The following is a 15431-nucleotide window of genomic DNA, read 5'->3' as shown; positions in this document are numbered from 1 at the left end:
CAGAAATGATTTACTTTAAAATATTGAACTATTAACATTTTCAGAGTCTTTGAGGCGTTTTAATTATTACATTTCGCCTATAGGGTGAATACTTTATTCTTAAGAAATACGTGATCCATGGTAGTACTCGTTTGAAACTCAATTCCTATACAGACCAAGACAGAGATGATTTTCTTTAAAATGTTGAATTATTATGCTTTTAGGAGCCTGAAAAGTGTTTTAATAATTACGTTTTGCCTATAGGATCAAAACTTGATTTTTCGAAAAAAACGCGTTAAATGCTAATTTTCGTTAGAAACTTATTTTCTGTACAGACCAAGCGAGTTATGATTTTCATCAAAAAGTTGTATTATGATGCTATTCAGGGGCTGAAAAGCGTTTTAATTATGACATTTGGACTTTAGGATGAATACTTCATTTTTCGAGAAATTCGCGTTTGAAACTCATTTTCTGTACAGACCAAGCGAGATATGATTTTTTTTAAAATGTTGATTTATTATGCTTATCAGATCCTCAAAAGCGTTTTAATTATTACATTTCGATTATTCGATCAAAACTTGGTTTTTCGAGTAATTCGCGTTCAATGCTAATACTCACTTGATACTCATTTCCTACACAGACCATGACAGAGATGATTTTCTTTAAAATGTTGAATTATTATGCTTTTGAGAGCCTGAAAAGCGTTTTAATAATTACGTTTAGGCTATAGGATCAAAACTTGATTTTTCGAGAAAAACACGTTAAATGCTAATTTTCCTTTGAAAGCTATTTTCTGTACAGACCAAGCGAGTGATGATTTTCATTAAAATGATGAATTATGATGCTTTAGAGAGCCTGAAAAACGTGTTAATTATGACATTTGGACTATTGGATGAATACTTGATTTTTCGAGAAATTCGCGTTCAATGCTAGTGCAAGTTTGAAACTCATTTTCTGCACAGACCAAGCCAGATATGATTTTCTCTAAAATGTTGAATTATTATGCTTTACAGATTTTTTAAAGCGTTTTAATTATTACATTTCGATTATGGGATCAAAACTTGATTTCTCGAGAAATTCGCGTTCAATGTGAGTACTCGTTTGAAACTCATTTTCTCTCCAGATCTAGACGGAGATGATTTTCCTTAAAATGTTGAATTATTAAGCTTTTCAGGGCCTGAAAAGCGTTTTAATTATTACATTTCGCCTGTAGGATGAATAGCTGATTTTTATTATGCTTTTCAGATCTTGAAAAGCGTTTTAATTATTACATCTCAGCGTATAAGTTGAAAAGTTTATATTTCGAGAAATTGGTGTTAAATGATAATTTTTCTTTGAAACACATTTTCTTTACAAGCCAAGTCAGAAAAGATTTTCTTTAAAATGTTGAATTATTATGTTTTTCGGAGCCTGAAAAGCGTTTTAATTATGACATTTGGATTATAGGATTAATATTTTCCTTTTAACAAATACGCGTTCAATGCTAGTACTCGTTTGAAACTCATTTTCTGTACAGACGAATCCAGAGATGATTTACTTTAAAATATTGAACTATTAATATTTTCAGAGCCTTTGAAGCGTTTTAATTATTACATTTCGCCTATACGTTGAATACTTTATTCCTAAGAAATCCGCGTTAAATGCTAGTACTCGTTTGAAACTCATTTCCTGTACAGACCAAACCAGAGATGATTTTTTTTAAAATGTTAAATTATTATGTTATTCAGTGCCTCAAAACCGTTTTAATTATTACGTTTCGCATATAGGATTAATACTTTATTTTTAAGCGTTCAATGCTAGTATTCGTTTGAAACTCATTTTCTATTAGAACAAGCCAGAGATGATTTACTTTAAAACGTGGATTTATTATGTTTCTTAAAGACTGAAAAGGGTTTTAATTATTTCGTTTCGCCTGTAGGATGAAAAGTTAATTTCTTGAGAAATACGCGTTCAATTTTGAAACTCATTTCCTATACAGACCAAGACAGAGATGATTTTCTTTAAAATGTTGAATTATTATGCTTTTCAGAGCCTGAAAAGCGTTTTAATCATTACGTTAACCTATAGGAACAAAAGTTGATATTTCGAGAAATTCGTGTTAAATGCTAATTTTCCTTTGAAACACATTTTCTCTACAGACGAAGCGAGTGATGATTTTCATCAAAAAGTTGAATTATGATGCGTTTCAGGGGCTGAAAAGCGTTTTAATTATGACATTTGGACTATAGGATAAATACTTGATTTCTCGAGAAGTTCGCGTTCAGTGCTAGTACTCGTTTGAAACTCATTTTTTGTACACACCAAGCCAGAGATGATTTTCCTTAAAATGTTGAATTATTAAGCTTTTCAGGGTCTGAAAAGCGTTTTAATTATTACATTTCGCATATACCAATAATACTTTATTTTTAAGAAATACGCGTTTAATGCTAGTACTCGTTTGAAACACATTTTCTGTTAGACCAAACCAGAGATTATTTTCTTTAAAACGTTGATTTATTATGCATTTTAGAGCCTTAAATGCGTTTTAATTATTTCATTTCGCCTGTAGGATGAATAGTTAATTTCTTGATAAACACGCGTTCAATGCTAGTACTCGTTTGAAACTCATTTTCGGTATAGACCAAGCCAGACATGATCTACTTTAAAATGTTGAACTATTAAAGTTTTCAGAGCTTGTGAAGCGTTTTAATCATTACGTTTAGCCTATAGCATCAAAACTTGATTTTTCGACAAAAACGCGTTAAATGCTAATTTTCGTTTGAAATACATCTTCTCTACAGACCAAGCGAGTGATGATTGTCATCAAGAAGTTGAGTTATGATGCTTTTCAGGGCCTGAATGCGTTTTAATTATGACATTTGGACTATAGGATGAATACTTGATTTCTCGAGAAATTCGCGTTCAATGCTAGTACTCGTTTTAATCTGATTTTTTGTACAGCTCTAGCCAGAGATGATTTTCCTTAAAATGTTGAATTGTTAAGCATTTCAAAGTCTGTAAAGCGTTTTAGTTATTACATTTCACCTATAGGATGAGTACTTTATTATTAAGAAACACGCGATCAATGCTAGTACTCGTTTGAAACTCATTTTCTGTACAGACCAAGCCAGAGATGATTTTCATTAAAAGTTGAATTATTATGCTTTTCAGGATCTGAAAACCGTTTTAATTATTACATCTCGCCTATAGGATGAGTACTTTATTATTAAGAAACACGCGATCAATGCTAGTACTCGTTTGAAACTCATTTTTTGTACAGATCTAGCCAGAGATGATTTTCCCTGAAAAGCGTTTTAATTATTACATTTCGCCTAAAGGATTAAAACTTTATTTTTGACAAATACGCGTTCAATGCTAGTACTCGTTTGAAACTCATTTTCTGTATAGACCAAGCTAGACATGATCTACTTTAAAATGTTGAACTATTATGGTTTTCAGAGCTTGTGAAGCGTTTTAATTATTACATCTCGCCTATAGGGTGAATACTTTATTCTTAAGAAATACGCGATCCTTGGTAGTACTCGTCTGTAACTCATTTCCTATAAAGACCAAGACAGAGATGATTTTCTTTAAAATGTTGAATTATTATGCTTTTAGGAGCCTGAAAAGCGTTTTAATCATTATGTTTAGCCTATAGGATCAAAACTTGATTTTTCGAAAAAAACGCGTTTAATGGTAATTTTCGTTTGAAACTTATTTTCTGTACAGACCAAGCGAGTGATGATTTTCATCAAAAAGTTGTATTATGATGCTTTTCAGGGGCTGAAAAGCGTTTTATTTATGACATTTGGACTTTAGGATGAATACTTCATTTATCGAGAAATTCGCGTTTGAAACTCATTTTCTGTACAGACCAAGCTAGATATGATATTTTTTTAAATGTTGAATTATTATGCTTATCAGATCCTCAAAAGCGTTTTAATTATTACATTTCGATTATTCGATCAAAACTTGGTTTTTCGAGTAATTCGCGTTCAATGCTAATACTCACTTGATACTCATTTCCTACCCAGACCAAGACAGAGATGATTTTCTTTAAAATGTTGAATTATTATGCTTTTAGGAGCCTGAAAAGCGTTTTAATCATTACGTTTAGCCTATAGGATCAAAACTTGATTTTTCGAAAAAAACGCGGTAAATGGTAATTTTCGTTTGAAACTTATTTTCTGTACATACCAAGCGAGTGATGATTTTCATTAAAAGTTGAATTATTATGCTTTTCAGGATCTGAAAACCGTTTTAATTATTACATCTCGCCTATAGAATGAGTACTTTATTCTTAAGAAATACGCGATCCTTGGTAGTACTCGTCTGTAACTCATTTCCTATAAAGACCAAGACAGAGATGATTTTCTTTAAAATGTTGAATTATTATGCTTTTAGGAGCCTGAAAAGCGTTTTAATCATTATGTTTAGCCTATAGGATCAAAACTTGATTTTTCGAAAAAAACGCGTTTAATGGTAATTTTCGTTTGAAACTTATTTTCTGTACAGACCAAGCGAGTGATGATTTTCATCAAAAAGTTGTATTATGATGCTTTTCAGGGGCTGAAAAGCGTTTTATTTATGACAGTTGGACTTTAGGATGAATACTTCATTTTTCGAGAAATTCGCGTTTGAAACTCATTTTCTGTACAGACCAAGCGAGATATGATTTTCTTTAAAATGTTGAATTATTATGCTTATCAGATCCTCAAAAGAGTTTTAATTAATACATTTCGATTATTCGATCAAAACTTGGTTTTCCGAGTAATTCGCGTTCAATGCTAATACTCACTTGACACTCATTTCCTACACAGACCAAGACAGAGATGATTTTCTTTATAATGTTGAATAATTATGCTTTTAAGAGCCTGAAAAGCGTTTTAATCATTACGTTTAGGCTTTAGGATCAAAACTTCATTTTTCGAGAAGAACACGTTAAATGCTAATTTTCGTTTGAAAGCTATTTTCTGTACAGATCAAGCGAGTGATGATTTTCATTAAAATGTTGAATTATGATGGTTTTGAGAGCCTGAAAAACGTTTTAATTATGACATTTGGACTATTGGATGAATACTTGATTTTTCGAGAAATTCGCGTTCAATGCTAGTACTCGTTTGAAACTCATTTTCTGTACAGACCAAGCCAGATATGATTTTCTCTAAAATGTTGAATTATTATGCTTTTCAGATTTTCAAAAGCGTTTTAATTATTACATTTCGATTATGGGATCAAAACTTGATTTCTCGAGAAATTCGCGTTCAATGTTAGTACTCGTTTGAAACTCATTTTCTCTCCAGATCTAGCCGGAGATGATTTTCCTTAAAATGTTTAATTATTAAGCTTTTCAGGGCCTGAAAAGCATTTTAATAATTACATTTCGCCTGTAGGATGAATAGCTGATTTTTATTATGCTTTTCAGAGCTTGAAAAGCGTTTTAATTATTACATCTCGCGTATAGGATGAAAAGTTGATATTTCGAGAAATTCGTGTTAAAAGCTAATTTTCCTTTGAAACACATTTTCTTTACAAGCCAAGTCAGAAAAGATTTTCTTTAAAATGCTGAATTATTATGCTTTTCGGAGCTTGAAAAGCGTTTTAATTATGACATTTGGATTATAGGATGAATACTTCATTTTTCGAGAAATACGAGTTTAAGGTAAGTAATCGTTTGAAACTCATTTACTGTACAGACCAAGCCAGAGATGATTTTCGTTAAAATGTTGAATTATTATGCTTCTCAGGGCCTGAAAAGGGTTTTAATTATTACATTTCGCATATACCAATAATACTTTATTTTTAAGAAATACGCGTTTAATGCTAGTACTCGTTTGAAACACATTTTCTGTTAGACCAAACCAGAGATTATTTTCTTTAAAACGTTGATTTATTATGCATTTTAGAGCCTTAAATGCGTTTTAATTATTTCATTTCGCCTGTAGGATGAATAGTTAATTTCTTGATAAACACGCGTTCAATGCTAGTACTCGTTTGAAACTCATTTTCGGTATAGACCAAGCCAGACATGATCTACTTTAAATAGTTGAACTATTAAAGTTTTCAGAGCTTGTGAAGCGTTTTAATCATTACGTTTAGCCTATAGCATCAAAACTTGATTTTTCGACAAAAACGCGTTAAATGCTAATTTTCGTTTGAAATACATCTTCTCTACAGACCAAGCGAGTGATGATTGTCATCAAGAAGTTGAGTTATGATGCTTTTCAGGGCCTGAATGTGTTTTAATTATGACATTTGGACTATAGGATGAATACTTGATTTCTCGAGAAATTCGCGTTCAATGCTAGTACTCGTTTTAATCTGATTTTTTGTACAGCTCTAGCCAGAGATGATTTTCCTTAAAATGTTGAATTGTTAAGCATTTCAAAGTCTGTAAAGCGTTTTAGTTATTACATTTCACCTATAGGATGAGTACTTTATTATTAAGAAACACGCGATCAATGCTAGTACTCGTTTGAAACTCATTTTCTGTACAGACCAAGCCAGAGATGATTTTCATTAAAAGTTGAATTATTATGCTTTTCAGGATCTGAAAACCGTTTTAATTATTACATCTCGCCTATAGGATGAGTACTTTATTATTAAGAAACACGCGATCAATGCTAGTACTCGTTTGAAACTCATTTTTTGTACAGATCTAGCCAGAGATGATTTTCCCTGAAAAGCGTTTTAATTATTACATTTCGCCTAAAGGATTAAAACTTTATTTTTGACAAATACGCGTTCAATGCTAGTACTCGTTTGAAACTCATTTTCTGTATAGACCAAGCTAGACATGATCTACTTTAAAATGTTGAACTATTATGGTTTTCAGAGCTTGTGAAGCGTTTTAATTATTACATCTCGATTGTAGGGTGAATACTTTATTCTTAAGAAATGCGCGATCCTTGGTAGTACTCGTCTGTAACTCATTTCCTATAAAGACCAAGACAGAGATGATTTTCTTTAAAATGTTGAATTATTATGCTTTTAGGAGCCTGAAAAGCGTTTTAATCATTATGTTTAGCCTATAGGATCAAAACTTGATTTTTCGAAAAAAACGCGTTTAATGGTAATTTTCGTTTGAAACTTATTTTCTGTACAGACCAAGCGAGTGATGATTTTCATCAAAAAGTTGTATTATGATGCTTTTCAGGGGCTGAAAAGCGTTTTATTTATGACATTTGGACTTTAGGATGAATACTTCATTTATCGAGAAATTCGCGTTTGAAACTCATTTTCTGTACAGACCAAGCTAGATATGATATTTTTTTAAATGTTGAATTATTATGCTTATCAGATCCTCAAAAGCGTTTTAATTATTACATTTCGATTATTCGATCAAAACTTGGTTTTTCGAGTAATTCGCGTTCAATGCTAATACTCACTTGATACTCATTTCCTACCCAGACCAAGACAGAGATGATTTTCTTTAAAATGTTGAATTATTATGCTTTTAGGAGCCTGAAAAGCGTTTTAATCATTACGTTTAGCCTATAGGATCAAAACTTGATTTTTCGAAAAAAACGCGGTAAATGGTAATTTTCGTTTGAAACTTATTTTCTGTACAGACCAAGCGAGTGATGATTTTCATTAAAAGTTGAATTATTATGCTTTTCAGGATCTGAAAACCGTTTTAATTATTACATCTCGCCTATAGAATGAGTACTTTATTCTTAAGAAATACGCGATCCTTGGTAGTACTCGTCTGTAACTCATTTCCTATAAAGACCAAGACAGAGATGATTTTCTTTAAAATGTTGAATTATTATGCTTTTAGGAGCCTGAAAAGCGTTTTAATCATTATGTTTAGCCTATAGGATCAAAACTTGATTTTTCGAAAAAAACGCGTTTAATGGTAATTTTCGTTTGAAACTTATTTTCTGTACAGACCAAGCGAGTGATGATTTTCATCAAAAAGTTGTATTATGATGCTTTTCAGGGGCTGAAAAGCGTTTTATTTATGACATTTGGACTTTAGGATGAATACTTCATTTTTCGAGAAATTCGCGTTTGAAACTCATTTTCTGTACAGACCAAGCGAGATATGATTTTCTTTAAAATGTTGAATTATTATGCTTATCAGATCCTCAAAAGAGTTTTAATTAATACATTTCGATTATTCGATCAAAACTTGGTTTTCCGAGTAATTCGCGTTCAATGCTAATACTCACTTGACACTCATTTCCTACACAGACCAAGACAGAGATGATTTTCTTTATAATGTTGAATAATTATGCTTTTAAGAGCCTGAAAAGCGTTTTAATCATTACGTTTAGGCTTTAGGATCAAAACTTGATTTTTCGAGAAGAACACGTTAAATGCTAATTTTCGTTTGAAAGCTATTTTCTGTACAGATCAAGCGAGTGATGATTTTCATTAAAATGTTGAATTATGATGGTTTTGAGAGCCTGAAAAACGTTTTAATTATGACATTTGGACTATTGGATGAATACTTGATTTTTCGAGAAATTCGCGTTCAATGCTAGTACTCGTTTGAAACTCATTTTCTGTACAGACCAAGCCAGATATGATTTTCTCTAAAATGTTGAATTATTATGCTTTTCAGATTTTCAAAAGCGTTTTAATTATTACATTTCGATTATGGGATCAAAACTTGATTTCTCGAGAAATTCGCGTTCAATGTTAGTACTCGTTTGAAACTCATTTTCTCTCCAGATCTAGCCGGAGATGATTTTCCTTAAAATGTTTAATTATTAAGCTTTTCAGGGCCTGAAAAGCATTTTAATAATTACATTTCGCCTGTAGGATGAATAGCTGATTTTTATTATGCTTTTCAGAGCTTGAAAAGCGTTTTAATTATTACATCTCGCGTATAGGATGAAAAGTTGAAATTTCGAGAAATTCGTGTTAAAAGCTAATTTTCCTTTGAAACACATTTTCATTACAAGCCAAGTCAGAAAAGATTTTCTTTAAAATGCTGAATTATTATGCTTTTCGGAGCTTGAAAAGCGTTTTAATTATGACATTTGGATTATAGGATGAATACTTCATTTTTCGAGAAATACGAGTTTAAGGTAAGTAATCGTTTGAAACTCATTTACTGTACAGACCAAGCCAGAGATGATTTTCGTTAAAATGTTGAATTATTATGCTTCTCAGGGCCTGGAAAGGGTTTTAATTATTACATTTCGCCTATACGATTAATATTTTATTTTTAGGTAATACGCGTTCAATGCTAGTACTCGTTTGAAACTCATTTTCTGTACAGACGAATCCAGAAATGATTTACTTTAAAATATTGAACTATTAACATTTTCAGAGTCTTTGAGGCGTTTTAATTATTACATTTCGCCTATAGGGTGAATACTTTATTCTTAAGAAATACGCGATCCATGGTAGTACTCGTTTGAAACTCAATTCCTATACAGACCAAGACAGAGATGATTTTCTTTAAAATGTTGAATTATTATGCTTTTAGGAGCCTGAAAAGTGTTTTAATAATTACGTTTTGCCTATAGGATCATAACTTGATTTTTCGAAAAAAACGCGTTAAATGCTAATTTTCGTTAGAAACTTATTTTCTGTACAGACCAAGCGAGTTATGATTTTCATCAAAAAGTTGTATTATGATGCTATTCAGGGGCTGAAAAGCGTTTTAATTATGACATTTGGACTTTAGGATGAATACTTCATTTTTCGAGAAATTCGCGTTTGAAACTCATTTTCTGTACAGACCAAGCGAGATATGATTTTTTTTAAAATGTTGATTTATTATGCTTATCAGATCCTCAAAAGCGTTTTAATTATTACATTTCGATTATTCGATCAAAACTTGGTTTTTCGAGTAATTCGCGTTCAATGCTAATACTCACTTGATACTCATTTCCTACACAGACCATGACAGAGATGATTTTCTTTAAAATGTTGAATTATTATGCTTTTGAGAGCCTGAAAAGCGTTTTAATAATTACGTTTAGGCTATAGGATCAAAACTTGATTTTTCGAGAAATTCGCGTTCAATGCTAGTGCAAGTTTGAAACTCATTTTCTGCACAGACCAAGCCAGATATGATTTTCTCTAAAATGTTGAATTATTATGCTTTTCAGATTTTTTAATGCGTTTTAATTATTACATTTCGATTATGGGATCAAAACTTGATTTCTCGAGAAATTCGCGTTCAATGTGAGTACTCGTTTGAAACTCATTTTCTCTCCAGATCTAGACGGAGATGATTTTCCTTAAAATGTTGAATTATTAAGCTTTTCAGGGCCTGAAAAGCGTTTTAATTATTACATTTCGCCTGTAGGATGAATAGCTGATTTTTATTATGCTTTTCAGATCTTGAAAAGCGTTTTAATTATTACATCTCAGCGTATAAGTTGAAAAGTTGATATTTCGAGAAATTGGTGTTAAATGATAATTTTTCTTTGAAACACATTTTCTTTACAAGCCAAGTCAGAAAAGATTTTCTTTAAAATGTTGAATTATTATGTTTTTCGGAGCCTGAAAAGCGTTTTAATTATGACATTTGGATTATAGGATTAATATTTTCCTTTTAACAAATACGCGTTCAATGCTAGTACTCGTTTGAAACTCATTTTCTGTACAGACGAATCCAGAGATGATTTACTTTAAAATATTGAACTATTAATATTTTCAGTGCCTTTGAAGCGTTTTAATTATTACATTTCGCCTATACGTTGAATACTTTATTCCTAAGAAATCCGCGTTAAATGCTAGTACTCGTTTGAAACTCATTTCCTGTACAGACCAAACCAGAGATGATTTTTTTTAAAATGTTAAATTATTATGTTATTCAGTGCCTCAAAACCGTTTTAATTATTACGTTTCGCATATAGGATTAATACTTTATTTTTAAGCGTTCAATGCTAGTATTCGTTTGAAACTCATTTTCTATTAGAACAAGCCAGAGATGATTTACTTTAAAACGTGGATTTATTATGTTTCTTAAAGACTGAAAAGGGTTTTAATTATTTCGTTTCGCCTGTAGGATGAAAAGTTAATTTCTTGAGAAATACGCGTTCAATTTTGAAACTCATTTCCTATACAGACCAAGACAGAGATGATTTTCTTTAAAATGTTGAATTATTATGCTTTTCAGAGCCTGAAAAGCGTTTTAATCATTACGTTAACCTATAGGAACAAAAGTTGATATTTCGAGAAATTCGTGTTAAATGCTAATTTTCCTTTGAAACACATTTTCTCTACAGACGAAGCGAGTGATGATTTTCATCAAAAAGTTGAATTATGATGCGTTTCAGGGGCTGAAAAGCGTTTTAATTATGACATTTGGACTATAGGATAAATACTTGATTTATCGAGAAATTCGCGTTTGAAACTCATTTTCTGTACAGACCAAGCTAGATATGATATTTTTTTAAATGTTGAATTATTATGCTTATCAGATCCTCAAAAGCGTTTTAATTATTACATTTCGATTATTCGATCAAAACTTGGTTTTTCGAGTAATTCGCGTTCAATGCTAATACTCACTTGATACTCATTTCCTACCCAGACCAAGACAGAGATGATTTTCTTTAAAATGTTGAATTATTATGCTTTTAGGAGCCTGAAAAGCGTTTTAATCATTACGTTTAGCCTATAGGATCAAAACTTGATTTTTCGAAAAAAACGCGGTAAATGGTAATTTTCGTTTGAAACTTATTTTCTGTACAGACCAAGCGAGTGATGATTTTCATTAAAAGTTGAATTATTATGCTTTTCAGGATCTGAAAACCGTTTTAATTATTACATCTCGCCTATAGAATGAGTACTTTATTCTTAAGAAATACGCGATCCTTGGTAGTACTCGTCTGTAACTCATTTCCTATAAAGACCAAGACAGAGATGATTTTCTTTAAAATGTTGAATTATTATGCTTTTAGGAGCCTGAAAAGCGTTTTAATCATTATGTTTAGCCTATAGGATCAAAACTTGATTTTTCGAAAAAAACGCGTTTAATGGTAATTTTCGTTTGAAACTTATTTTCTGTACAGACCAAGCGAGTGATGATTTTCATCAAAAAGTTGTATTATGATGCTTTTCAGGGGCTGAAAAGCGTTTTATTTATGACATTTGGACTTTAGGATGAATACTTCATTTTTCGAGAAATTCGCGTTTGAAACTCATTTTCTGTACAGACCAAGCGAGATATGATTTTCTTTAAAATGTTGAATTATTATGCTTATCAGATCCTCAAAAGAGTTTTAATTAATACATTTCGATTATTCGATCAAAATTTGGTTTTCCGAGTAATTCGCGTTCAATGCTAATACTCACTTGACACTCATTTCCTACACAGACCAAGACAGAGATGATTTTCTTTATAATGTTGAATAATTATGCTTTTAAGAGCCTGAAAAGCGTTTTAATCATTACGTTTAGGCTTTAGGATCAAAACTTCATTTTTCGAGAAGAACACGTTAAATGCTAATTTTCGTTTGAAAGCTATTTTCTGTACAGATCAAGCGAGTGATGATTTTCATTAAAATGTTGAATTATGATGGTTTTGAGAGCCTGAAAAACGTTTTAATTATGACATTTGGACTATTGGATGAATACTTGATTTTTCGAGAAATTCGCGTTCAATGCTAGTACTCGTTTGAAACTCATTTTCTGTACAGACCAAGCCAGATATGATTTTCTCTAAAATGTTGAATTATTATGCTTTTCAGATTTTCAAAAGCGTTTTAATTATTACATTTCGATTATGGGATCAAAACTTGATTTCTCGAGAAATTCGCGTTCAATGTTAGTACTCGTTTGAAACTCATTTTCTCTCCAGATCTAGCCGGAGATGATTTTCCTTAAAATGTTTAATTATTAAGCTTTTCAGGGCCTGAAAAGAATTTTAATAATTACATTTCGCCTGTAGGATGAATAGCTGATTTTTATTATGCTTTTCAGAGCTTGAAAAGCGTTTTAATTATTACATCTCGCGTATAGGATGAAAAGTTGAAATTTCGAGAAATTCGTGTTAAAAGCTAATTTTCCTTTGAAACACATTTTCATTACAAGCCAAGTCAGAAAAGATTTTCTTTAAAATGCTGAATTATTATGCTTTTCGGAGCTTGAAAAGCGTTTTAATTATGACATTTGGATTATAGGATGAATACTTCATTTTTCGAGAAATACGAGTTTAAGGTAAGTAATCGTTTGAAACTCATTTACTGTACAGACCAAGCCAGAGATGATTTTCGTTAAAATGTTGAATTATTATGCTTCTCAGGGCCTGGAAAGGGTTTTAATTATTACATTTCGCCTATACGATTAATATTTTATTTTTAGGTAATACGCGTTCAATGCTAGTACTCGTTTGAAACTCATTTTCTGTACAGACGAATCCAGAAATGATTTACTTTAAAATATTGAACTATTAACATTTTCAGAGTCTTTGAGGCGTTTTAATTATTACATTTCGCCTATAGGGTGAATACTTTATTCTTAAGAAATACGCGATCCATGGTAGTACTCGTTTGAAACTCAATTCCTATACAGACCAAGACAGAGATGATTTTCTTTAAAATGTTGAATTATTATGCTTTTAGGAGCCTGAAAAGTGTTTTAATAATTACGTTTTGCCTATAGGATCATAACTTGATTTTTCGAAAAAAACGCGTTAAATGCTAATTTTCGTTAGAAACTTATTTTCTGTACAGACCAAGCGAGTTATGATTTTCATCAAAAAGTTGTATTATGATGCTATTCAGGGGCTGAAAAGCGTTTTAATTATGACATTTGGACTTTAGGATGAATACTTCATTTTTCGAGAAATTCGCGTTTGAAACTCATTTTCTGTACAGACCAAGCGAGATATGATTTTTTTTAAAATGTTGATTTATTATGCTTATCAGATCCTCAAAAGCGTTTTAATTATTACATTTCGATTATTCGATCAAAACTTGGTTTTTCGAGTAATTCGCGTTCAATGCTAATACTCACTTGATACTCATTTCCTACACAGACCATGACAGAGATGATTTTCTTTAAAATGTTGAATTATTATGCTTTTGAGAGCCTGAAAAGCGTTTTAATAATTACGTTTAGGCTATAGGATCAAAACTTGATTTTTCGAGAAATTCGCGTTCAATGCTAGTGCAAGTTTGAAACTCATTTTCTGCACAGACCAAGCCAGATATGATTTTCTCTAAAATGTTGAATTATTATGCTTTTCAGATTTTTTAATGCGTTTTAATTATTACATTTCGATTATGGGATCAAAACTTGATTTCTCGAGAAATTCGCGTTCAATGTGAGTACTCGTTTGAAACTCATTTTCTCTCCAGATCTAGACGGAGATGATTTTCCTTAAAATGTTGAATTATTAAGCTTTTCAGGGCCTGAAAAGCGTTTTAATTATTACATTTCGCCTGTAGGATGAATAGCTGATTTTTATTATGCTTTTCAGATCTTGAAAAGCGTTTTAATTATTACATCTCAGCGTATAAGTTGAAAAGTTGATATTTCGAGAAATTGGTGTTAAATGATAATTTTTCTTTGAAACACATTTTCTTTACAAGCCAAGTCAGAAAAGATTTTCTTTAAAATGTTGAATTATTATGTTTTTCGGAGCCTGAAAAGCGTTTTAATTATGACATTTGGATTATAGGATTAATATTTTCCTTTTAACAAATACGCGTTCAATGCTAGTACTCGTTTGAAACTCATTTTCTGTACAGACGAATCCAGAGATGATTTACTTTAAAATATTGAACTATTAATATTTTCAGTGCCTTTGAAGCGTTTTAATTATTACATTTCGCCTATACGTTGAATACTTTATTCCTAAGAAATCCGCGTTAAATGCTAGTACTCGTTTGAAACTCATTTCCTGTACAGACCAAACCAGAGATGATTTTTTTTAAAATGTTAAATTATTATGTTATTCAGTGCCTCAAAACCGTTTTAATTATTACGTTTCGCATATAGGATTAATACTTTATTTTTAAGCGTTCAATGCTAGTATTCGTTTGAAACTCATTTTCTATTAGAACAAGCCAGAGATGATTTACTTTAAAACGTGGATTTATTATGTTTCTTAAAGACTGAAAAGGGTTTTAATTATTTCGTTTCGCCTGTAGGATGAAAAGTTAATTTCTTGAGAAATACGCGTTCAATTTTGAAACTCATTTCCTATACAGACCAAGACAGAGATGATTTTCTTTAAAATGTTGAATTATTATGCTTTTCAGAGCCTGAAAAGCGTTTTAATCATTACGTTAACCTATAGGAACAAAAGTTGATATTTCGAGAAATTCGTGTTAAATGCTAATTTTCGTTTGAAACACATTTTCTCTACAGACGAAGCGAGTGATGATTTTCATCAAAAAGTTGAATTATGATGCGTTTCAGGGGCTGAAAAGCGTTTTAATTATGACATTTGGACTATAGGATAAATACTTGATTTCTCGAGAAGTTCGCGTTCAGTGCTAGTACTCGTTTGAAACTCATTTTTTGTACACACCAAGCCAGAGATGATTTTCCTTAAA

Source organism: Lepisma saccharinum, chromosome 3, assembly GCF_977018435.1.
Source record: "Lepisma saccharinum chromosome 3, izLepSacc3.1, whole genome shotgun sequence".
Lineage (NCBI taxonomy): Eukaryota > Metazoa > Arthropoda > Insecta > Zygentoma > Lepismatidae > Lepisma > Lepisma saccharinum.
Note: the sequence above shows the minus strand (reverse complement) of the source record.